Below are 25,004 nucleotides of genomic sequence, written 5' to 3'. Positions count from 1 at the left end.
CTATTCATTACATGGTTGTCTAATCATTCTGGAGAAGCAAGTACAAGACAGATGCCTTGTCTCCAGTGAGATTACAAGCCTCTTGAGGACAGGGAGCAGTCTCTTCATTTGTGCCGGGTCTCAGCAAATATGTTGTACACCACTGGAGGCCCGGTATCATTTTACATGAAGACATTTGTGGCGCCCTTCCGATGCTTGTTCAGTAGTCTTCAGGGAAAGGATGAGTGGACAGGAACTAAATAAGAGATGAGGAGGACTTCTTGGGAAGCCAAGGAGGGGTCATTTGTTAGTTGAGAAAGTCGTTTCCTTTCTAGTGAGGTAGACTCCTAAATTTAGGGCAAACCTAACAGGAAGCTCTAAGTTTTAACACTATAAAAAGACGGGCCTCTGGTCTCTAGTCCCGTTTTCTTTTTTTTGTGTACTCTCCTTTCAGTCTTTCAATAGACATCAGATGTTTGCTGAGTATCTTGTGTGATAAACATTAAGGACCCAAGGTGAATGAATATAAGGTGATGTTTCTCTGCAGGGGGCTATCTGAGCTGCTCTGTCTTTATCTCAGTGCATGTCATTCACAGACCTCTATCTCCTGTCCCAAGTTCCCTCCCCAAATCTGTTTCCTATCTTAGGTGTTAAACAATTTTCCACGTGTCAAAGTACAGCCAATTAGACCCGCAGCCCCAGGAGGAGCGGAGGTAATGCTTCTCCTCGCCAGGAGGGGGCGCACGATGCCACATGCCTTGCTGAAGCCGTGGGAAAGGATGGGGGTGGGGGGGGGGGGCGCGTCTTAACTAGTACTTGGATTTGGGCAGAAAGCTGAGAAACCCAGAACATCGGAGACAACTTCCTGCCAATAGGAAGCTGAGTTACAATCAAGAGAAGCTAGTGGTCAAATTCAGAGTAGTTTTATACACAAGAACAAAACGCATGCTTTAAAATGGAGGGAAAAATTAGTGATCACCTACTGAAATAAAGGAAAGCAGCAATAGTTGTGATGACAACAGCGACAAGGACATGCCTCCTTTTGAAGCGCTGCCCTGGCTTCTGCACCCTAGCTGCTCCCTAGACACGGACATGAGAACAATGTGGGCTGACAAAGATGTCCCACCAACGCCTCAATCCAATGTTTCTTTGGACAGCTCACTGATTCCTCCATTCTTCTCAGCTCCTTTTCCTACCAACCCTTCCTCCACTTTTTTTTTTTTTTTTTTTTTTTGTCAAAGGAGGGCTACGGAACGTGTCTGTGGTTAGGACGATGCCTCACATTGCCAGGAGAGGGCAGCAGTTCACGTCTCCTGTCACGCAGGTGCAGCCTCAGCGCTCTCCAGGATTCCTGTCATTTTTTCAGTAGTTACTGCGTGCCCACTATGTGCCAGGCTCTGTGCTGCGCACTGGGGGTGTAAAGCTGACTAAGATATGGGTCCCCGCCCTGGAGGAGGCTGTGGTCTAAAAGAGTGAGACAGCCATGGAAACAGACAAAATGCCAAGCAGTGGCGTGAGGTGCTAAGGCAGAAGGCTAGTTAGGGGACTGCCGACTCCCAAGGAGGGGTGGGGAGAGGAGGGGCATCAAAAGAAGCCTCATAGAAGGAGATGCCTGAACGGAGTCTTGAGAGGTAGTAGGTTTTCTGCAGTGTGCGGGATCAGGAAGAGCGTCCCAGCAGGGGTACCAGGGTGAGTGTGACACTACACGGTGGGCTCAGCTTGAACAAAGGGACTGGAGAGGGGGTAGAAAGACTCGGAAAGTTGGTGGATCATGGAGGACTCTGCTTGTCTGCCATGCTGAGGAGCCTGGACTCGAACCATGAAGGAAACAGGAAGCCGTCATAGGGGCTTAATTAGGAGAATAACACAGATTTGCACTTTTTAAAAGTTTCCTCTTCTAGCTGTGTAGAGGATAGATACAGTAGGGATGTAGGAAGGGCGGACCTGAAGACTGATGACCAGTTAAGGTTTGCTTGAACCAGGTCGAGTGAGAGATGACGGTGGTCTGAACTAAGATGGTAACAGTGGGCATGGAAAGGAGGGGCTGGGCTTGAGGCTGAAACGACAGGTTTTGGTCTCCGATTAGATGGAGTGGGATGAGGGTGGAGGTCTCCCAGGTGTCTGGCTTCGGTGTCTGGGGTGAATACTGGTGGCAGCTGATGGGATGGAGAACAGACAAGAGGAGGAGAGATCTGGGGAGAAAGATGATGAGTCATTGACAGATATGAGGCACCACGTCCAGCTCTCCGTTTCATCCCCACCATATCCCCTAGTCTAGATCCTCACTACTTCCCACTGGTTCTGTGACGGCAGCTTCCTGTTGGGTCTCCCAATGTTTAGTCTCTCTCCCTGTTGGAATAGCTTCTGAATTCTCTCATTTAATATGTATCTACTGACAGCTTATTACGTGCAGGCACTGTGATAAGTTCCTTCCCCCACAGAGCTTATAGCCTAGTGCAGGGAGATGGGGATGAAGGAAGAGACAGATAACTAAGACAATACTGGCAATACTATGGATGGAAAATGCTCTCCTAAGTGAACAACAGGATACCAGGAGAACATTCCAGGAGGGGCTCATAACCTTGACTTAGAGTTCCAAGGAGAGTTTCCTAGAGGGATGACCTCTAGGCTTATCTGGGTGAGTAGAGAGTGGTTTGCCCAGTGAGGGAATGGGTGGCACTGGGCGGGGGATGGGGAGAACGGGTTTAAACAAGACTGAAAGTGATGGGGGTGCAGTCCCTGACCCTGGAGTGCGCAGGACAGGAGAAACAAGCAGCCTCCACTGAGAGCACACAGGAGAAACCATGTCCTCAGGTTTCCATCAAGGAAAGGAGATAAAGAGGGCTTTCGATGAAGAGTGGGGATAGAGAGAAGTTTGCAGAGTGGGGAGGCCTTCCAAAGGGCCTCTGGAGAGGTTTCAGAGGGGCGGAGGCAGAGGGGTAGGTCAGGGGAGGAAGCACAGAGCAAGTATGGCAATCATTCATTCACTCATTCATTCTCTCATTCATTTTATTTAATAAGTATGTACCAACTACCTACTCCAGGCCAGAAATACAGTAGTGAACAAGACTGACAAGTTTCCCAATCTCATGGAACTTATGTTTCAGTGGGAAGAGACATACAATAAACAAATAAGATAATTTCACATAGGGGTAAGTACTGTGAAGAATGGAAAACAGGGGAGTGCAGTAGAGTGCCTAGGGAAGAAGTGCTTTAGGTCGGGACCAGGGGAAGCCCCTTTGAGGAGGTGACATTGACATGTGAACTGAGTAGGAGGTGAGCAGCCCTTCTAGGGAGAGGAGACAGTAAGAGCAAGGTAAAGAGGGCGTGGGAGAGTGGACACCTGGAGGGGCTTGTCCCCTGGGTGGTAAAGGAGGGTAGCAGCAGGGAGTGGATGCGTTTAGCTCTCACGAGTTGGGCACCAGTCCTCCACTGGGTGGATGGACCGCCGGGCCTGGAGGGATTTCACTTCTGAAGGAGGCTTCTTAGTCACTGACACAGATGAGGCTTGGGTTTCTGGAAGACGTTGGAGCTGGTCTGTGTCTGGATTCGTCACTTGGGCTCTGGGAAGAGGCTCCAAACTCCAGGTCAGGCGTTGGTAAACTATGGCCCGAGGGCCGAGTCCTATATTATTACAACACAGCCGAGCTTCTTCATCGATATAGTGTTGATGGTTTCTTTAGCAAGTTGAATAGCTGCCACAGAGACCATATGGCCTGCAAAGCCTGGAACTTTTACCATCTGACCCTTTATGGAAAAAGTTTGCTGAGTTCTGCTCTTGTCTGTGGCAGGCAGTTTTCTCAGAGGTGGTTCGGGCCTAGTCTGTATGGGCTGAAAAGGTAGGACTGGATTCTGAAGCTGCGTCTCCAAAAGCCACAGTCTGTCTCAGGTGCTGTCAGTCTGTTCACCGTCATGCTTGTCCGCATGTACACAGTAGTGTGCCATGAGTTTGGGGATGTATCTAGGCTTGGATTCATCTTCCAGGACTGGCCTGCGGGCTCTGCCACTTGCTGCAAGAGGATCTTCCTAAATTGCAGTCCTAAGCATGTCATCCCCTGCTCAGTAACGTTAAGTGGCTCTCTTTCGCTACCTAGTAAAATTCAGATGCCTTAACCTGACCTTCAGAGTTCTCCACATGTGGCTCTAGTGGGTCATTCCAGCCTTAGTTTCCATCTTTATTCAAATACCTATTATCTGCTTTGGTCACACGTTACTACTCACCACTCCACAAACATACTTTCTCCACTGAGTCATTTTGGGACCAATTACCACATTCAGCTTCCTGTTCTTGATTATTTGGGTTCTTGTCTCACGTGCTCTATCAGTTTTAGATGACGGAAGGGTAAGTACCATGTCTCCATTCAGTTTTAGATGCCCAGTAGGGCTGGCTTTTGGGAGGGAATTAATGTTTACTGAGTTATGTATCAGTCATGTCTTGGTAGCAGATGTTTAGCACTGTTTCTTGAATTCATTTGGCGCTCAAAAATAGTCACTTAGTGATGCTTTCAACCAATCAAGTGTCCACCGTATTAATACTTGTGTCCTCAGCACCCAATATCTGGCACATGATAAATGAATGAAAAGCAATGAATAAATGAATGAATGATCTCAAGCATTTCTACAAAGTGAGAAGAAAGTATCATATTAACTAGTAGCAGTAGGGAGGCATTTGGGATTGTTGACTCTGCTGTTGCGTGATTTGTTTGGGACTCTGAAGATTGGCGTTTCCTAATGCTAACCTTGAAGTTTCAATAAATTACTACCATGTGTGCAAAGTCACATGGGCCATGGCTCTTGTTCTAAATAATGTACTCCTTTAAGGTGTGACTAATTGAATGGGAATATAAAAATTAAAAGCAATGTTGGAGAGCTGTCCGTCAGCCACGGTGATAAGCACTCTGTATACATTATTTAATACTCAATACAAGCCCATGAAGTGGATTTTTAGAAACACTTTCTTTTATGGAAAAATTTAAACATATGCAGAAGTCAACAGAACAGCATAATGAGCCTTCCTATACCTATCACCAAACACGCTGTTTATTAACTCATGGCCAATCTTGTTTCACACATACTCCCACCCACTTCTCCCCCTCCCTTATTCTTTTGAAGGAAATCCCAGACATCATGCAATTTCATCCAAAAATATTTCAGTGTGTATCTGTAAAAGATGAGGATTCTTTTGATTTGTCTCTTAGCTTTTTTGGATGTATAGGTTTCTTCTTTCATCTCTTTTTTTCTCCCTTGCAATTTATTTATCAAAGAAACTAGGTTGTTTTCCCATATTTTGGGCTTTGCTAATTATACCCTCATGAAGTTATTTAACATGCCTCTGTTCCCTGTATTTACTGTGAATTAATAATTTGATCTAAAGGCCTGATCAGCTTAGACCTAGGTAGCGGGGATGGCAAAGATGATTCTAGGTTCTTCCGTCAGGAGGTAGGTAATGTCTGGCCGCCTTTTTTTTGGTGATGTTAGCAGCTGTTAATCAATTATGGATTGAAGAATGGTGGTATTATTGTATCATTCCCTCTTCATTTATTAGCTGGCATGCCTCTGTAAAGAGATACTGCCCCTTGTAAACTATTTTGTTACCTAATGGTACAATTTATATGTAAAAGGCTGGATAATTGCTTGATTTGTTGTTTTCATTTACCATTTTTCAAAATAGAGGGTTGTTTCATATCCTTCAATGGTGACCACTTTTTCTTTCTTAAGAACTATTATGAACTCAGGGACTTAAACATGTTTGATGTATTTCAATCCGTCTTAATTATATCTTTATTAATACACAGAATGTCCTGTCTTTGGACAGAAGGAGTCCTTTCAGATCAACTCTTGAGACTTGCTGACATCATCCGAATAATCTTTGATCAGATTCTTTACTGTCAGAGTGGCAATATGTTCCCTGTTCATCTTATACATTTCTGGCCTCAGACCTGGAATTAACAATTCCTCCGAGAAATCCTGATTTCTTTTAGTGGGAAATGGTATTTGGAGACCACAATCTTGGAGCTAGGGGTAGATGTTATCATTTAAAACTTTAAGAATAATTGATGGGGCCAGCCCAGTGAGGTCGTGGTTAAGTTCACTTGCTCTGATTCGGTGGCCCAGGGTTTGCAGGTTCAGATCCTGGGCGCGTGATACTGACTCTGATATCAGCTTCCCTACATCAAACCCAGCATATGTGGGGTTAAAACCAAAACACTCATTCCCAGCTTGTTCTCTGTCTTCCTGGCTCCAGAATCCACTATCCTCCATGGAGACAGACACTGCCAAGGACAAGCACCTGGATTCATTATCTCCTCCCTGCAAAGAGATACAGGCTGATGGGAAAGCTGCTGACCAGCAAGGTCACAGGCTCCCTCCTCTCTGCATAGTCTCAAGGCCAAAGACAGGCTGGTGGGAAAGCTCTGACCAGCAAGGCCATATGATCCACCTCCCGTACCTAAAACCCCAAAGAAAAACCCTTCCTTTTAGCTTTTTGGGGAGTTTGGGGTTTCGGTGTTAGCTGCCCTCTCTCAGCACTGTGCAAAAATGAAATTCCTACTTTCTTCCATCAGACCCGGTGTCAGAGATTGGCTTGCTGCGCAACGGGTGAGCGAACTCACTTCCGGTTCGGTAACAATTTGGCGACCCAGATGGGACAGTGTCCCAGGTGGACGTCCCGCTAGTGGCACACCGGCTTCTGGCTAAAGGCCTCTCTTGGAAGCTGGCCTGCAGCTGCCTGAGCCTCTTGTCTCAGGGACAGCCCCAAGTGACTGGCTGCTAGCCAGACGTTGTTGGCCCATGGCGCTTTTGCTTTGGTGGTGGAAGAAACTAGGTTTAGGACGTAGGAAGACGTCTCTTGTAAGCAGCTGGTAGTTTTTGTCGTTGTCTTTGTGTTAACCTTAAAACAGGACCGGCAGGAAATAATGGGTACCTTGGCAGCCCTCTAGGCTCTGTTTGTTTTGAAGTCACGCCACCCTGGCCAAATTTTGGTAAGTCCCCCAGGTGTGTACAACCGAGGTCCCTTGTCCTTGCTACGCAGATCTTCATTTGTTGGGCGCCCACCAAGTGTAGGACATGGACTAAGCTGGGACTGGAAGCACTTTGGTTTTTGGTTTTGGTCTTTGTTTTGGCTTCCATTTGTGGCTGAGGGTTTTTGGGAAAGTGTGCTTGTTTGGTATTTTCGGTTGTTTGTCTTCCCTTTTAAAAGTGTTAACATGGGAGGTGCTACATCTATTCCACCTAAGAGCCCCTTGGGAAAAACTTTGGTTGATGGTCGACCTATAGCTATAAGCCAATGTCTAAAGAGGGTTAATTTTCTTTTGTCACACCAGGTGGCCACAATATTCTTTAGACTCTGGAGGAAAAAAAAAGGCCAAACAATGGATCCTTAAGTTGGGAAACTTTTTAGAGAGCTCTTATGATAAACAGCTGTTTTATTGGTACATATGGAAAGACCAAATTAAAAGGAAACTATAATAACTAGTCTTAAGAACTTAATCAAACTTGGGGGGTCTCAGCTTCTTGTAGTCTTACAGATGCTAATAAAAACATTAAGTTAACGAAAAAAATTAGAAAAGGAAGAGTCACAGGACTCATCCCAACAGGATGAAAATCTTTAGCTAGTTATTAAAAGAAAAATGAGATAAATGGAGCAGATATAAATAAAATTAAAACAAAGGTTTTGATAAAACGCTACCTAAGGTTGGATGGGCTAAAGGGGCCCCCCCATTGGCTCCCCAACATTGAAGGACATCAGACAAACCTGTTCTATTTACCCCAGTTGGAAAAAATTTAAAAGATCAGGAGGCAAAAATCAGAATAAGAAACCTGACCAGCAATTGTTTGGGGCAACAGTTAGGCTACTAAGATTAAGACGACTATAAAAATTCAAGTGTTTAAACTAATATTATATGAAGAGGTTATGTCAACTTTGCCTGGATGTTTGCTTTGGGAATAAATGTTATGTCTAACTGGAAATACTTCCCCTACACAATATTGTAATACCAAAACTTGTTAATGGAATTCTAATGTAAGTTATAATTAAAAGTATAAGAGTTGGTAAAATTAAGATAAAAGTTTTGTAAAAATTGATATACATAAACAGGCCAATTTCAGTTCACCCAAACTGATGTATGCAATTGGAAAAGCCAGCTACAACAACGGGGAGCCTGTTTTAATCTTTTGAGGCTTCTAAATAAAATTGGAAATACTTCACTGCCTCTTTAAGAGAAAATAATTAAATAATTAAACATGCCAGCAGCTGAACCCAAAGCTGCTGCTTTTGTCTACTGTCTCGCTGAGCTTCCCAGCAAGCTGAGCTTCGCTTCAACTCCCCCAAAATTCCTGATCTAAAATTGAACAAGTTAAAATAAGTAAACTTTTGAAATAATTTGGAATGGTAGTGGCCATTCTGAAAGCCACTTTCAGAAGAGGATTCAAAATCTCTCATAATGGAATGCAGTCATTAATGAATATGCAAAAACTTCTAAGAGACAAAGTTATTTAACATGATATAAAATGATCTTTGATGAATGAAAACCTGTTTAAGTTTGCTGGTTTGATTTAAAATAAACATGTCCTCGAAATTATCGGCATTGGATACAATGCAGACATACAGCCTGGGTTTACTGGTCAAATGAGCTCATGCCATCTCTGCTACAGAATTTATCAGCAAAACTAATAACTCAGTATAATAGCTAATTTTGTTTAATGTTTCATGAAGTTTTTGTAGAGATCTAAATATAATTGCTAAAGATAGATAAACTAAATAAATGTAAAAGGATAAAAGTTTTTGGAAAAACTTTTTAACAATAATTATATGCATTATGATGTATGTACTGAAAACAACTGAAGATGATAGTTAACTGCTGTGATGTCACATGAAGTTTTAAAGAGTAATTGTTAAAACTGGGTAAGAATTTTAAGTACAATAATTATGTTTTATAGTCTGCATACTTAAAAAACAGCTTCTGAAATCTTTTTGGAAACTTAAATTTTATAGCTTGACTAAGTTAAGTTAAATAATAACAGTTTATTGGGTATCTAGGTCATTTCCACATAAGATACAATATTAAAGGTTAACTACTAAGCAGATATTTGTCTGCCTTTGGTTTCTTATACAGAAACTGAAAAGTGCTTAGGTTTATTGATAAACATGTTTTATGTATGCTGAGAAATTTTCTATGAGAAAACATATATTTCTAAAAGGAAATGTTTCCTGTATACAAGGAAAGTAAAATATATGTTTTCAGTAAAAAGATATAAAGAATGGAAATATTTTTGTTTCTTGAGTTAAGAAAGATAAATTTGTCCTAAAGTACTGGGACAAATTCTGAATGTAAAAAAAGCAACAAAAGCTTTGCGAAAGTAAAACCCCGTAAAATTTTGTGCATGGCCAAGTTGGCTAAGATTAAAATAAATTTGGGGCCGGCTTGGTGGCGCAGCGGTTAAGTTCGCACGTTCTGCTTCTTGCCAGCTCGGGGTTCGCCGGTTCGGATCCTGGGTGCGGACATGGCACTGCTTGGCACACCATGCTGTAGTAGGTGTCCACGTATAAAGTAGAGGAAGATGGGCACGATGTTAGCTCAGGGCCAGGCTTCCTCAGCAAAAAAGAGGAGGACTGGCAGTAGTCAGCTCAGGGCTAATCTTCCTCAAAAAAAAAAAAAAAAAACAACGATTAAAATAAATTTATTAAGTAAATGTTTCAATATCAAAAGTAAACTGGTACAAGATTAAAACTTGGTTGCCTCTTTCTTAAAAGGATAATTTTCCTAAATTTTTAATCTGCTCTTGATAAAAAGATTATAAAAAGGCTTTTTTTGGACTATTTTAACTCTGTTTCCCCTTGACTGTTTCTGTTGTCACTTCAAATAGATACCTGAGCATGGTTTTGCACTGAGCTTGGTTTCCTATCTGAACAAATGTTTTAAAGCTTTTAATATTTTTGACAAGCTTTCCCCCACACACAAATATTCAAGTCTTGAATAAAAGCTTTCTTTTGACCTGGAAGAGGAGGGAGAGTTTCTCCGGGGATTTTCAGAGGGCCCCTGGGACTTCTCAGAGAAAGTTGCTCTCTTTCTATAAGAAAAATGCTAAACTAATAAGGCTTATTTTTGTGTGTTAAATTACATGAGAAGTGTTGTCAAACGAGTAATGATAAATTTTCTTAAATGGTATTATGTAAATGAGTGTTATTGATATAAGTGTTTTAAAAATTGTCTGATCTGTTCTGATTGTACCCATAATTCTAGTTATTATCTCAAAGGATTATATGTCACAAGAATGGTCAAGTGTCTTTGTTAATTACCATTTTTGAATGTTTTTTATTTGCAGAGAGTTGCTGTTTTACTTTGATGTTTTTGCACATATGTTTCATCTTCAGAGAAATTCATGGAAAGGACTCTGGTGCTTTCTCTAGAATACAGGTTCTGATAAACGTTCAGACTGTAAAACTAAACTGGGTAGAAATTACAGAACTCCAGCAGAGAAACTGATCACCTCACAAACTGCTGACGGAAGATTAAGATCAAGAACCAGTTACATAGGACTGAATAAACCAACAGGGATGATTATAATTTTTATGGCTTTTTGATTGAGTTATTGCTGATTTTTGATGTTTTGTTTATTTCCAGTTTTAAGAAAACTTTTTCTCTATTCTCTTAAGGAACTATGATTTATAGCAAATGTAAACAAAATTGAAACATTCATCTTTTTCTCCCTATCTAAGCCCTCCAAAACGTAAAAACTCCTGATGAGTAAGTGTTCTTATTCTTGTGGCAATATAGATGTTTGCATAAGTCCAATAAGAATCTGTTCCTATAACAGGACACAATTGGAAACATTGGTTATGTTACCAAGTCTTTGACTGGAACATCATATTTGAAAAAAACATATGGGCTTGGATATAACAAGACAGCTTTTGAGGAACGAAGGTTGACATTCTGGAATAAAGCCACTTGGAAATATTGGCCTTGTACCTTGCTTATGGGTTCACTAACCTGGTAAGGTTGAGCAAAGAATGTTGCTCCCTCTAGCAGGCACAAGGAACCTCAATATTTTGGGGACCTTGTGAAAAGAGGGATTCACCCAAATCTGCAGGTACTGCAGGTGGAATCTGATGACAGGTCCTTTGCTTGACTTTCCTTGAGAGGCCTTTAAAGTTCAACCTGAGATTCCTTATAAGGTTCCAGCAAAGCAGATTTAAAAGAGCCTATATGATCAATTACTATTCTTGCTGTACTTATGTAAATAATTATGCCAAATTTATTAAAACTAGACTTATTTTGCAAACCAGTTAGTCTTAATTTGTCTATGTCTAGTGAAATTAAGAGTGATTTTAGAGAAAAAGATTATGTTTCAATAAAAACTATAATACACATTTGTAGATATTAGATTTTGGTTTTGTCAATTGTCTTTAAGATTTTTGTTACATCTGTTAACTGGACTGGATCCTGAATTCTTTTAGTCTCCTGACATATCTGGCTACAAACCTCCAAACTAACATTTTCAGTGTTTTGTTTCACCATTGTTTTCATTTGGAGTCTTTGAAAACTAAATTTGCCCTTTTCCCTAAAGCCTCGCAAACTGAAGTTGGAGAACCTAATATAAACTTAAGAGAGATTCATGTCTACTGCTGCATAAGCCACTCAAAAAGCTACCTGAGTGCCCAATGACACCATCAGAGACATTTCAAACTGCAATACATCCTTCAACCCTGACTTCTAGGAATCTTGATTGGCTGCCCCCTGGGCTCAGAAGCTAGTTTATAATTTGTTCCAACCATTAACCTTGTTTTTATCTTTTTGTTTCTCTAGAAAAACTTCTTATTAAATACCTGGTTACTTACTTACCTGATACAGGCCTAACTTTGGGAGCCCACCTGCATCACCACCTTATTAAAAGACTGGTTCAATGAGATGAAACAACCTATGCCCCATTTCAGCAGGAAGTAGCTAGATCGGTCACTGCCCCAATCCCTCAAGATTGAGGGATGAACATAAGATAGGAGGGAGTTGATACTGACCCTGATATCAGTTTCCCTACATTAAACCAAGCATATGTGGGGTTAAAACCAAAACACTCATTCCCTGTTTACTCTCTGGCTTCCTAGCTCCAGAATCCACTATCCTCCATGGAGACAGACACTGCCAAGGACAAGCACCTGGATTCATTATCTCCTCCCTGCAAAGAGATACAGGCTGATGGGAAAGCTGCTGACCAGCAAGGTCACAGGCTCCCTCCTCTCTGCATAGTCTCAAGGCCAAAGACAGGCTGGTGGGAAAGCTCTGACCAGCAAGGCCATATGATCCACCTCCCGTACCTAAAACCCCAAAGAAAAACCCTTCCTTTTAGCTTTTCAGGGAGTTTGGGATTTCAGCGTTAGCTGCCCTCTCTCCTTGCCCAGTGCTGTGCAATAATATAATTCCTACTTTCTTCCACTACCCCTAGTCTCAGAGATTGGCTTGCTGCACAACGGGTGAGTGAAGTCACTTCAGGTTCAATATCACATGGACCTACACACTGCTCATCAAGCCATACTGTGGTGGCATCCCACATACAAAAAGTAGAGGAAGATTGGCAGAGGTGTTAGCTCAGCACCAATCTTCCTCCAGTTAAAAAAAGAGGAAGATTGGCAATGGTTGTTAGCTCAGGGCCAATCTTCCTCACACACAGACACAAATTAATAGCTTTATTGAGATGTAATATACATACCATAAAATTCACCCATTTCAAGTATACAGGTCAATGATTTCTAGTATATTTAGTATATTTACAGAGTTGTGCAGCCATCACCAAAATCTAATTTTAGAACATTTCCATCACCCCCAAAAGAATCTCATGCCCATTACAATCATTCCTCATTCTCACCCCCAGTGTTAGACAACCACTAATCTACTTTCTGTTTCTATATTTGCCTGTTCTGGATGTTTAATATAAATGGAATCATGCAGTGTGTTCTTTTGTGTCTGGCTTCTTTCACAGAGCATTCTGTTTTTGAGGTTCATTGATGTTGTAGCATGTGTCAGTACTTCCTTCTTTTTTACTGTTGAAGAGTATTCCCTTTACCATAGTTTGTTTATCCATTCATAAGTAGATGGACATTTGAGTTGTTTCCACTTTTGGCTCTTGTGGATAGCGCTTCTATGAGCATTCACGTACAACACCTTGTGTGGACATATATTTTCATCTCCCTTGGGTAGATAACTTGAGTGAAATTGTTGGGTTTATCGTAATTCTATTTAACGTTTTGGGAAACTTTCATACTATTTCACAAAAAAGTGGCTGCATCTTGTTACATTCCCACTAACAATGTATGAGGATTTCAATTTCTCCACATCCTCACCAGCACTTATTGTCTTATTGATTATAATCATTCTAGTGGGTGTGAAGGATATCTCGTGGTTTTGGTTTGCATTTTCCTAGTGACTAAGATGTTGAGTACTTTTTTATGAGCTTATTGGTCATTAATATATCTTCTTTCGAGAAATGTTTATTCAAATCCTTTGCCCATTTTTAAATTGGGTTATTTGTCTTTTTATGGTTTAGTTGTAAGAGTTCTTCTGGATATAAGTCAATTATCAGACATATGATTTGTAAATATTAGCTCCCATTTTGTGGGTTGTGTTTTCACTTCTTCGATTGTGTCTTTTCAAGTGCAAAAGTTTTTTCTTTTCTAGGAAGATGGGCCCTGAGATAGCATCTGTTGCCAATCTTCCTCTTTTTTTTTCCCCTCCCCGAAGGCACAGTACATAGTTGGATATCCTAGTTGTAAGTCCTTCTAGTTCTTCTATATGGGATGCTGCCACAGCATGGCTTGATAAGCAATGTGTAGCTTTGTGCCCAGGATCTGAACTGAGGAACCCTGGGTCGCTGAAGTGGAGCACACAAACTTAACCACTATGCCACTGGGCCCGCCCCCAAAAGTTTATAATTTGGTCAATATCCAGTTTGCCTTTTTTACTTTTCTTGCTGTGCTTTTGGTGTTGTATCTAAGAAATCATTGACTAACACAAGAGCACAAAGATTTCCTACTATGTCTTCTTCTAAGTTGTTATTCTAATATTTAGATTTGTGATCCATTTTGGTTAGTTTTTGTATATGGATTGAGTTAGGAAACCAAATTAAATTTTTGTATGTGGATATCCAATTGCCCCAGTACCATTTGTTAAGAAGACTATTCCTTTCCCGTTGAATTTTCTTGTCCTCTCTGTAGAAAATCAATTGACTATAAATGTAAGGGTCTATTTCTGGACTTTCGGTTATATCCCATTGACCCATGTGTCCATCTTCATTCCAGTACTACACAGTCTTTTTTTAAAAAAAAAGATTTAATTTTTCCTTTTTCTCCCCAAAGTCCCCCAGTACATAGTTGCATATTTTTAGTTGTGGATCCTTCTAGTTGTGGCATGTGGGATGGCGCCTCAGCATGGCCTGATGAGCAGTGCCATGTGCACACCCAGGATCTGAACCAGCAAAACCCTGGGCTGCTGAAGTGGAGTGCACGAACTTAACCACTAGGCCCTGATGCCGGCCCCAAACACAGTCTTGATTATCTTTGAGGTAAGTTTTGAAATTAGGAAGCATAAATCCTCCAACATTGTTCTTTTCTTTCAGGTTTGTTTTGACTATTCTGAATCCTTTGCATTGCCATATGGATTTCAGGATCAGCTTGCCAATTTCTGCAAAAAAGGCAGCAGGGATTTTGACCAGGATTGTGTTGAATCTGTAGACCCATTTGGGGATTGTTGCCATCTTAGTAATATTTATTTTCTGATAATGTGAAAATGGGATGTCTTTCCATTTGTTTAGGTTTTATTTAGCTTCTTTCAGCAATGTTGTATAGTTTTCAGTGTACATGTCTTGCAATTCTTTTGTTACATTTATTCCTGAGTATTTCTTGATGCTATTGTGAATGGAATCATTTTCTTAATTTCATTTTCAGACTGTTCATTGCTAGCGAAGTCTAGTGTATTCATAGCTAATGTATGCTGGTAAGTTGATTTTTGTATGTTGATTTGATGAACTTGCTGAACTAGTTTATTAGTTCTAGTTTTTTCTCTTTTTTAGTGGATTCTTTAGGATTTTCTATGTACACGATCATGTCATTTGTTTTACTTCTTCCTTTCCAATCTGCATGCCTTTCCATCTTTGTTGCCTAATTACCCTGGCTAGAACCTCCAGGACTATTGAATAGAAGTGGTCACCATGGACATCCTTATCTTGTTCCCAGTCTTAGAGGAAAAGCATTTGGTCTTTCACCATCAAATATCTTGTTAGCTGTAGGGTTTTCACAGATGCTTTTTATGATACTGAGGAAGTAACTTCCTATTCCTAGATTGTTGAGGATTTTTCTCATGAATAGGTAGATATTATCTTTATTCCTATTTTACAAATAAGGAAACTAGCATTCTGTTCACATATGATCTGACTCCAAAGACCAAGCTCTTAATCACTGTGCTCTCTGTATAGCACATGCTTCCATTTAGTGACTGTTTTCACTCAGTCTCCTCCTCTAGGTTCTTTCCTTTTTATTCATGTGGATGTCCTCTTAGCTCGCTGCACTTGTTATTCTCTCCTGAGGTAGGAGAAGGGCTTCACTATCACTTCCAAGCTGATGACTACTATATCTTCAGCACCCCCTGAGCTCTGGCCTATCCTAACCCTAAGACTTCTCCCCTTGGGTATCTAAAGTGATCTCAAACCCATCGTCTTCTTCAAGTGCCCCATTATCGCCCCTCCTCTCAAGTGGTGTTCTCTTTCTGTATTTTCAATAATGAATGCTTTTACCCTACTCAAGCCTGAACCTGGGAGTGATCCTACGTGCCTCTCTCTCCTTGGCCCTTCCTCTCACCTTTTCTAATCAATTGCCAATTTCTGCCTATTTTAACCTCTGAAGTGTCTTTGTAATCCATTCTTTTCTCTTCATCTCCACTGCTACTCCCTTAGGTCAGGCGGCCATTATTTCTTGCTCCTGCCTCTGGTCTTGCCCCCCTCAAGTCCACTTTCCACATTATCAACAGAGGGATCTCTCTAAATTACAGATCCCCTGATTTAAACCCTTCAGAGGCTCCCTGTCGCCACAGCATGGCAAATAAGGTCTTTCCTCCTCAGTTGCATTTTTACACTTCCACCCAATAGTGAACTCATTAAATTCAAGATACTGATTTTAACAGCTGCATGATACTTCCACCATTTGGAGACGTCATGGATTATTTGACCGGTTCTGCATGTGCTGTCCTTTGCATGTCATGTTGTCTCATGCCTCACTGCTTTTTGCATATTCCATTGTGTTTGTTTGAGGGATTCTCTCTCCTTCCACATCATCCTCTCTACTCCTTTTTATCCTGAAAAACTGTACTCACCAGCCCGTCCTCTCTGAAACCTTCTCTAACTCTTACAGAGTTAATTATGCCCTCCTCTATGTTTTTTCAGAGCGTCGTACATGCCTATGATATTGCATGCCTTGTCCTGACCTCTAATGATTTGTCAGTTGTTCTTTACCTCACTCTAAGTTCTTTGAGGTCAGCAGTCATCTTAGATTCATCTTGAATGTCCTCGTGATACCAGCATATAGAAAGTGCCAAAAAACCATGTTAAACTTACCTGAATTAGGCTTTTTAAAATAAACATCCTTGCTCATAATGGACTGTTTTCTAATATGTCAAGCAGTTTAAATGCATTTTTAAAAGAACGTACTTAAAAACTAATATTTTTTTGGATGCCAAAAGTAACATATGTTTATTTTAAACTGCATGGAATTTATAGAGAAGCACTTAGGAGAAAATAAAAATTACTTATAAATCTACCATCTGGATATGTTATCATTTTTTTAAAAAGATTTTATTTTTCCTTTTTCTCCCCAAAGCCCCCTGGTACATAGTTGTATATTTTTAGTTGTGAGTCCTTCTAGTTGTGGCATGTGGGACGCCACCTCAGTGTGGCCTGATGAGTGGTGCCATGTCTGCGCCCAGAATCCGAACCAGTGAAACCCCAGGCTGCCAAAGCAGAGCGTGCCGACTTAGCCACTCGGCCACAGGGCTGGTCCTGATATGTTATCATTTTAATGCATGTCCTTCCAGTTTTTTTCTGTGTTTGTATATGTGTGTATGTGTACACATACATATGCATATATACACAGTAGACACACATATATGTGTACATTCTGTATAAATGTATACATATAATATCTAGTTGGATATGTATAAAACAGTGTTATACATAATTTTTGTCACTTGCTTTTTTTTAACTTAATGTAGTGCAAACATTTCCTCATGTCAATAAATATTATTTTACAAAATTATTTTTAATGACCTTGCCATGTTCCATCATATGTATGAACTGTAATGTAAATGTATTGTTGAATGGCAAAAGTATTTTGGATTTTTCTTTATGGTAAATAATGCCATGGTGAACATATTTGTATATAAATCCTTGTGCACACTTTTGATTGAACACAAGTTTTTAAAAAAGTAGTTCATTCACTTATTTATCCTCTCAACAGATATTTATTGAGTAATTACTATGTGGCAGGTATTTCAAAGAAGTTATCATAAAGCCATTGCTCCCCAGGAGTCCTAATTGGGGGAGGCGGAGCTCTAGTCCACCTTAGGTTCTCTGGGATAGGAGCTGGGGCGGTGAGTTCCGGGTTGAGCATTCCAGGCTTGGTTGCTAAGCTGTGATTGTTTCTCAACAATTGGGTGGTGTTCCCAGGAGACACTTACTCTGTGTTATCTGAACTTCTTCCTTGTAGTGCTCTTGCCTGTCTGGTGTGGCAGAGAAGGACAGAAACGGAAACTGGAACAGGTTCAGGCCTAGAGAGGAGGTGAGTATGAACATGACAAATGAACTAGAAGAAAGGCAGTGTAAAGGTAGAAAAGGGATGGAGCCAAGGGACATTTCATCAGTAGAATCCTCTGTCCTAGGAGGGCTGTGGTTGGTGCTGGAGAGAAGGAGTCAAAGATGACTGGAAGCTTAAGCACAGCCTACAGATGGGGATGAGGTTTGGATGCAGAGAAGGGGATAAGTTCACTGTAGGATGTGTTGAGTTTCAAGTACTACAAGAAATGAAGTCTAAAACATGGAAATAAGGGTTTACAACTCAAACAAGACCTGGAGATATAGATTTTGTTACTCTAAAAATTTTAAACATTTATTCTGAACTGTATATTTTTCTAACAGAGTTTAAAGTTCACCAATTCTTTATATTCTTCCTGAACAAAAGAAGGATCTTAATTGTCCTGCAAACTCAGCATTCTCATCTTTTGTGTTGTATTGTCTAATGTTTTAGTTCTATCATGATTTTAACTCCCTCAAATTAGTGGTGATTATTATTATATTTTAACAGTCAATATTTAGATTTACTAACATCTCAGTCAGGGTCCTAGCAAAACAAATTATACATTCAAATTAGAATAATTCAAGGAGAGTTTAATAAATAAATTAAAGCAACTCTTTCTAATGAGTATGTGTGGGTGGAGATTAAAAAATCACAAAAGCTAGTGTCATATGCAGGAGCTCGTAGCAACCAGAGTTTTATCACCCCTAGGCCTGAAAGGATTTGGGGAGAGAGCAGTCATGGAAACCCAAAAGGAGAATTGTGTATATGGGCTATCTTGAGAGAAGCAGTGACCTCAGAGGTATACACCCAGCAAAGGATAAACCTGCCAGGAGGAACCAAGAGGCTGTAGAGTCTGACCTGACCACCCCTTTCTGCGGTGTCCTATTAGGGCTCCCCACTGGCAAAGCCAAATTGCAAGCCAGAGGACGAGGGAGCTTGTTTGATGTGCTCCATACTGGCCAGCTTCCATGGCATTTAGCAGAGAGAAAAATGGCGTAGGGAAGATCTGAAGAGCTAACAGAAGATATTTAGGATACCAAGTGTTTACTAGTTCTTAGTACATGATTAATACATTTCTTGTATCCTACCCCTCCTTTCCAGGTTTATTTTATTCCTTACTGAAGGAAGGAAGTATGTTAGTATTTTCAGAGAGGGCTTATGAGTAATCAGTTTCTTACTATATCTGAAAATGTCATTTTGCCCTTACTCTTGAATTATATACTGAGTATAAATTTCTAGATTGATAGTTAATTTTCCTTCAAAATTTGGAAGCTATTATTCCATTATCTCATCTGTTGATGATAAGAAGTCTGTTGTTGGTCTGGTAGTCTTTCCTTTGCAGTTGATCTTTTTTCTCGGAACCTTCTAGGATTCTCTCACTTTTATAATTTTTAATTTTATTCCAATATATCTAGATATGAATTTGTTTTTATTTATCCTATGAAAAACTTGGTGTACTTTTTCAATCTGAGAATTCATATATTTCTTTAATTCTGGAAAATTCTCAACCATTATCGCTTTAATTATCACCTCTTGCCCATTTACTCTATTCTTTTGGGAGTTCCCATTAAGCGTATATTGACGTTTTTCATGCTATCCTCCATCTCTCTAAACTTCTCTTTTATTTTCTTCATCTTTCTATATGTCTGTGATATATTCTAGGTCACTTTTGCTACTCTATCTTCCAATTCACTAATTCACTCTTCAGTTGTATCTAGTCTACTATGAAACCCATCTACTGTGTTGCTTAATTCAATCTCTGTGTTTTTCTTTTCTGTATCTATCTTTAAAAAATATAGCTACTTTTTTCTTTTATGTAAAATTCCATATTTGTCTTATAGTTCCTATTTTTCTTTTAACTTAAAAAGTCTATTTTGTTGTTAAATATACAGAAAAGTGCATGAAACAAGTATGTAGACCTCAGTGATTTACCACAAAGCAAATATCTGTGTTGCCACCATCCATATAAAAAACTATAACATCACCAGCATCCTGGAACTCCCTATTGTGATCTTTCCTAGTCATTACTACCCCCAAGATACCATTAAACTTTTATAGAAATCACTTTCTTGCTTTTTAAAGAAGTTTTACTACCTAAGTTTACATCCCTAAACATGGTAGTTTATATTTACCTGTTTTTGAACTTTTAAATAAATGCAATAATAAAGTATGCATTATTTTGTATATGACTTCTCTCACTCACTTTGTGTTTGTTAGATTTATTCATATTTTTGCAGAAGATTGTAGTTGTTCATTTTCATTGCTGAATAGTATTCCATCACATGAAAATTGTATAAGTATATCACAATTTATTCCTTCATCCATTCTGATGATATTAGACATTGAGTTGCTTCCAGTTTGGGGCTATTATGAATAACGGCACTATAAACAGTTATGTACATGTCTGGTGCTGTAAGCATGCATTTCAGCTAGGTGTATACCTAGCAATGGGTCATAGAGAATGCATATCTTCAACTCTTAGTAGATAAGATCAAATTGTTTTCCAAAGTGGCTGCACTATTTTATACTCTCCCTAGTAGTATATAAAATTTCCCATTGTTCCACATCCCTGCCACACTTGTTATTGCAAACCTTTTAAATTTAAGCCATGAAATTTGGTGGGTGTGTAGTGATACATTTTTTTGTGGTTTTAATTTCCACTTCCATAATTCCTAGTGAGATTAGCCAAACCTTTAATGTGTTAATGGACCATTTGGATATCTTCTTTTATGAATTCCTCATAAATCCCTTAACCACTCTTCTATTTGTATTTTTCTTTCTGATTTGCAGGAGCTTGTTGTATATTTTGGATATGAATCCTTTGTTGATCTTCTGGCTGACATGTACCTTTACTCTGCAGTGTCCCTTTTTCACTCACCTACTTGTTTCTTTTGATGACTGGTAGATCTTAATTTCTCTCCCAACTTTTTATTTTGAAAAAATGCCAAACCCATAGAAAAGTTGAAAGAATAGTAGAATGAGCACCCATTCTTCTTCTTTCTTTCTTTTTTTTAAAGATTGGCATCTGAGCTAACAACTGTTGCCAACCTTCTTTCTTTTTTTCTTTTCTGCTTTTTCTCCCCAAATCCCCCCAGTAGATAGTTGTATATTTTAGTTGTGGGTCCTTCTAGTTGTGGCATGTGGGACACCTCCTCAGAATGGCCTAATGAGCGGTGGCCATGTCTGTGCCCAGGATGGGAACCGGTGAATCCATGGCCACCGAAGCAAAGCGCGCAAACTTTAACCACTCTGCCACGGGGCTGGCCCGGAGCACCGGTTATTCTTAAAGCTACATTCACCAATTTGCTAAAATATTTTGCCATATTTGTGCTCATTCTCTCTCTCTCTCTACACACATACGCACCTGAATCCTTTCAAAGTAAGTACAGACATTTTATAGTATTTTAAGAATTCCAGCATATATCCGCTTTTAAAAAAAAGGACATTCTAAAATCGTTGTTATGCTCAGGGAACTTAATATTGATACAGCAAAATTATCATTACAATACCATACAGCCTATGGTCAAATTTCTCCAAGTATCCTCAAAATTTCCTTTATAGATGTTTTCTCTCCCGTCTAAGATTCAATCAAAGATCATCCATCACATTCTTCTTTCATCTAAAACAGTCCACCTGCTGTTTTTGTCTTTAGTTGTCTTGTAGACTGTCTCACAGTCTGTATTTGACTGATTGTTTCCTCATTATAGATTCAGGTTAAACGCATTAGGCAAAAATACTACATGAGTGTTGTGTATTTTATATTGCATCATCGGGAGGCAGATAATATCATTAGTTTCATTATTGGTGGTGCTAAATTTGATCACTTGGTTAAGGCAATGTCCATCAGATCTCTCCATTGTAAAAGTACCTTTTTTCCATTTGCAATTAATAAGTAAGAAGTATGGTGATACTTTGAGGCCACATGAATATCTTGTTCCATTGATGCTCCTTGCCTGCATCAGTTATTTTGTTTGTAGTTGTACTTCTATCATTCTTTCCATATTTATTAGCTGGCATTCTTTAAAGCAGAATACCTCCCCCCTCACACAGCCACTATGCACTTTTAGTTCGAGTTTGGGCCCATGGGTTCTTTTTTTATTTTTTTTAAAATTCAGTGTGCTTTAATCCATTACCATCATTATTCTTTTTGATGTTCAAATTATTCCTCATTTGGCTAGTGAGAGAACCCTTTAAGCTGGAACCTCTGTCCTTTTAATGTATCCCCCTTAATTTCTTGGCACTTCCTTGTTTCTGGCACAAAAAGATAGAGACTCACTTTGTGCTTTTCCTTTTCCTAACCTGTAATTAGCCATTTATCCAATCAGCCTTTTGTTTTAAAAGCGTGTTATGAATGGTATGTAGAAAGTGGGATTTGGGTAGTAGGTCTGCTCTTGCTACTGGCATGTCCTTGCTTCTAGGCCTTTTCAGTGAACAGAGATACTTTACGTCATGAATTCTTACTCATTCTTCCAATCAAAATTTGAATATCAAAGAGCTCCCATTCCATATTTGGAATGCTCTTCTCCCATGGTGAGAATCCTGTTTCCTGAAAAGCATCAATATATTTACTACAATAGACATAATAGTTTCAGAATTGCTACCCCAATAATACTGTCAATAACAAACTCATTAAGTAAAGTTCAAGGCTTCTTTGCAGGTCTTTTTATCCTTAGAGTATATCCCACTAAGTATACAGTTAGAGTATTATGTTTAAAAGCTACTTGAATTATTTTTTCTGCATAGCTATATAACCAGTTTAGTATGTGTTAGATTAATTTATTTCTCTTGTATTCATTTTTAGGGTTTGCCTTTTTTGGTCCATTTGGACTCATTTTGTTTTTGAATAGGTAAAGCATTTACATGGTTGAAAAATCAAAATGTTATAAAGCACTAAAGCCGGGGAAGTCTTAATCTCATCCTTATCCCTTCCTTTCTCTTCCTACACACCCCAATAGTAACCATTTCATTAGTTTCTGGTTTATCCTTTCTCTGTATTTGTCTTCAAAAATAAGCAAAACTATACACATATGTAGGAATATATGCCTTTCCTTTTCTTTTAATTTTCCTGTATCCTTTTGTCTGAGATGTATCTCTTATGAATAGTATATGATTGTTTTTCTATTTTTAATCCAGCCTAGCAATCTTTTTATTTTAATTGAAACGTTTAATATATTTACACTGAATATAATTACCAATATAGTTAGACTTAAATCTACCTTCTTTTAAAAGCATTTTCTAAATATACCACCCATTCTGTGTCCCTAATTTCTCTACTTTCTTGCCTTCCTTTGGACTGAGTCATTTAAAAATCATTCTATTTTACCCTTCTATTACTTTGATATTTATACATTCTTTTACACTTCTTGTAGTGGTTATTTTAGACTCTACATAGAGTACAACAATACATCATGCAATTTCCTTACTATCTTCTGGCATCTTTTGTTGTTGTTGAGAACCTAGCTGTCAATAATCTGATTGCTATTCCTTTGTAGATAATTTGTGTTTTATTCTAGTGGCTCTAGAACTTTTATGTTTATCCTCGATGTTCTGCAGTTTCACTGCAGAACACTAATAAAACATCAATTTATCTTTATCCTGGTGAGTACTTAGAGTGCACTTTCCATATGAGGATTCTTGTCTTTTTTTCAATTCTGAAAAATTCTCAACTATCTTTAGATATTACCTTCCTTCTATTCTTCTGGAACTCCTCTCAGTCTGTCCTCCAAATCTGCTAATTATTCTTTTATTAAAAATTATTTTATTTTTTGGCATTGCATACTAGGTGAATTCCTCAGAACTATTTTCCAATTTACTAATTCTCTCTTTCTTTTTTTGAGGAGGAGTGGCCCTGAGCTAACTGCTGCCAATCCTCCTCTTTTTGCTGAAGAAGACTGGCCCTGAGCTAACATCTGTGCCCATCTTCCTCTACTTTATATGTGGGACACCTACCACAGCATGGAGTGCCAAGTAGTGCCATGTCTGCATCTGGGATCTGAACTGACAAACCCTGGGCTGCCAAAGTGGAACGTGTGCACTTAACCGCTGCGCCACCGGGCTGGTCCCACTAATTCTCTCTTTAACTGTGTTCAGTCTTGATTATATCCTATTTATTGAGATTCAAAATTTTAATGCTTATTTTTTTTTTTCTGAGGAAGATTAGCCCTGAGCTAACATCTGCTGTCAATTCTCTTTTTGCTGAGGAAGACTGGCCCTGAGCTAACATCCGTATCCATCGTCCTCTACTTTATATGTGGGACGCCTACCACAGCATGGCTTGCCAAGTGGTGCCATGTCCACACCTGGGATCCGAACCAGAGAACCCTGGGCTGCCAAAGCGGAATGTTTGAACTTAACTGCTGCACCACCGGGCTGGCCCCAAATGCCTATATTTTTAATTTTCAAGTTTTTTGTTTCTTTTTCATATCTATGAATTCTTATTTGATTCTGTCTGTTTTTATTTTATAATATCTTGTTTTTTTAAAATGGAAAGTACGTCCTCATTTTTTTTTTAACATCCTAAGTATATTTATTTGATGATGAGGAGGAGGGTGATGGTGATAATGATTACAATTATTATTATTTTTTTAAAGTCTTTGAGAGACTGTTTTATAAAATTAATCCCCTCTGGAGTAATTTCATGTTCTAACAGTTGATTTTGTTGGCTGTCTTTCATAACATTGGATTTCTATATGTCTTTGGGAATTTGGGTTTGTTCATTTTAAGCAGCATCTCCTTAGTTCTCTCTCCCTTCCCCTCTCTCTCCCCATCTCTGGATACACTTCCTTCCCATTGTTGTTTTTGGTTATCTCATTTGCACCCATACTCCTGATCTGATCCAGAATCTTGTCTCAAAGTGGCAATAAAGAGCTCCTCTCCTATGGAGATGTGGGGATGCTGTGGATCCAAGTGGCATGCCAACAGTTTCTAATTGAGAATAATAGTAATAATAATCATAATGATGATGATGATGATAATAAACAATATTTATTGATTTCTTACTGTATGCCAGGCACTGTTCCACATATATTGTCTGATGTAATGCTTCTAACAACTCTATGAGGTAAACGATACTACTACTATTACTGTGAGGACCATTTTATAAATGAGTAAAATAAGACATGTTAAATAATATCTTTAAGAAAGATAAACCAGAACATTTACATAAATAAATAAATTATCCTTGCTGGTAGTAGATAAA

General features: G+C 39.2%; 1 long non-coding RNA gene across 1 annotated transcript; it reads left to right on the top strand.

Moving 5' to 3' along the window:
- Positions 1-789: 789 nt before the first annotated feature.
- LOC139083493 (uncharacterized) lies at positions 790-25,004 on the top strand. The gene is made up of 4 exons (XR_011540257.1): positions 790-14,529; positions 14,912-14,960; positions 17,720-17,791; positions 23,647-25,004. It is a non-coding gene; the product is annotated as an uncharacterized lncRNA (long non-coding RNA).

This window comes from Equus przewalskii, chromosome 5 (assembly GCF_037783145.1).
Source record: "Equus przewalskii isolate Varuska chromosome 5, EquPr2, whole genome shotgun sequence".
In the NCBI taxonomy this organism is placed as follows: domain Eukaryota; kingdom Metazoa; phylum Chordata; class Mammalia; order Perissodactyla; family Equidae; genus Equus; species Equus przewalskii.
Note: the sequence above shows the minus strand (reverse complement) of the source record. Positions and strands in the feature narration are given on the sequence as shown.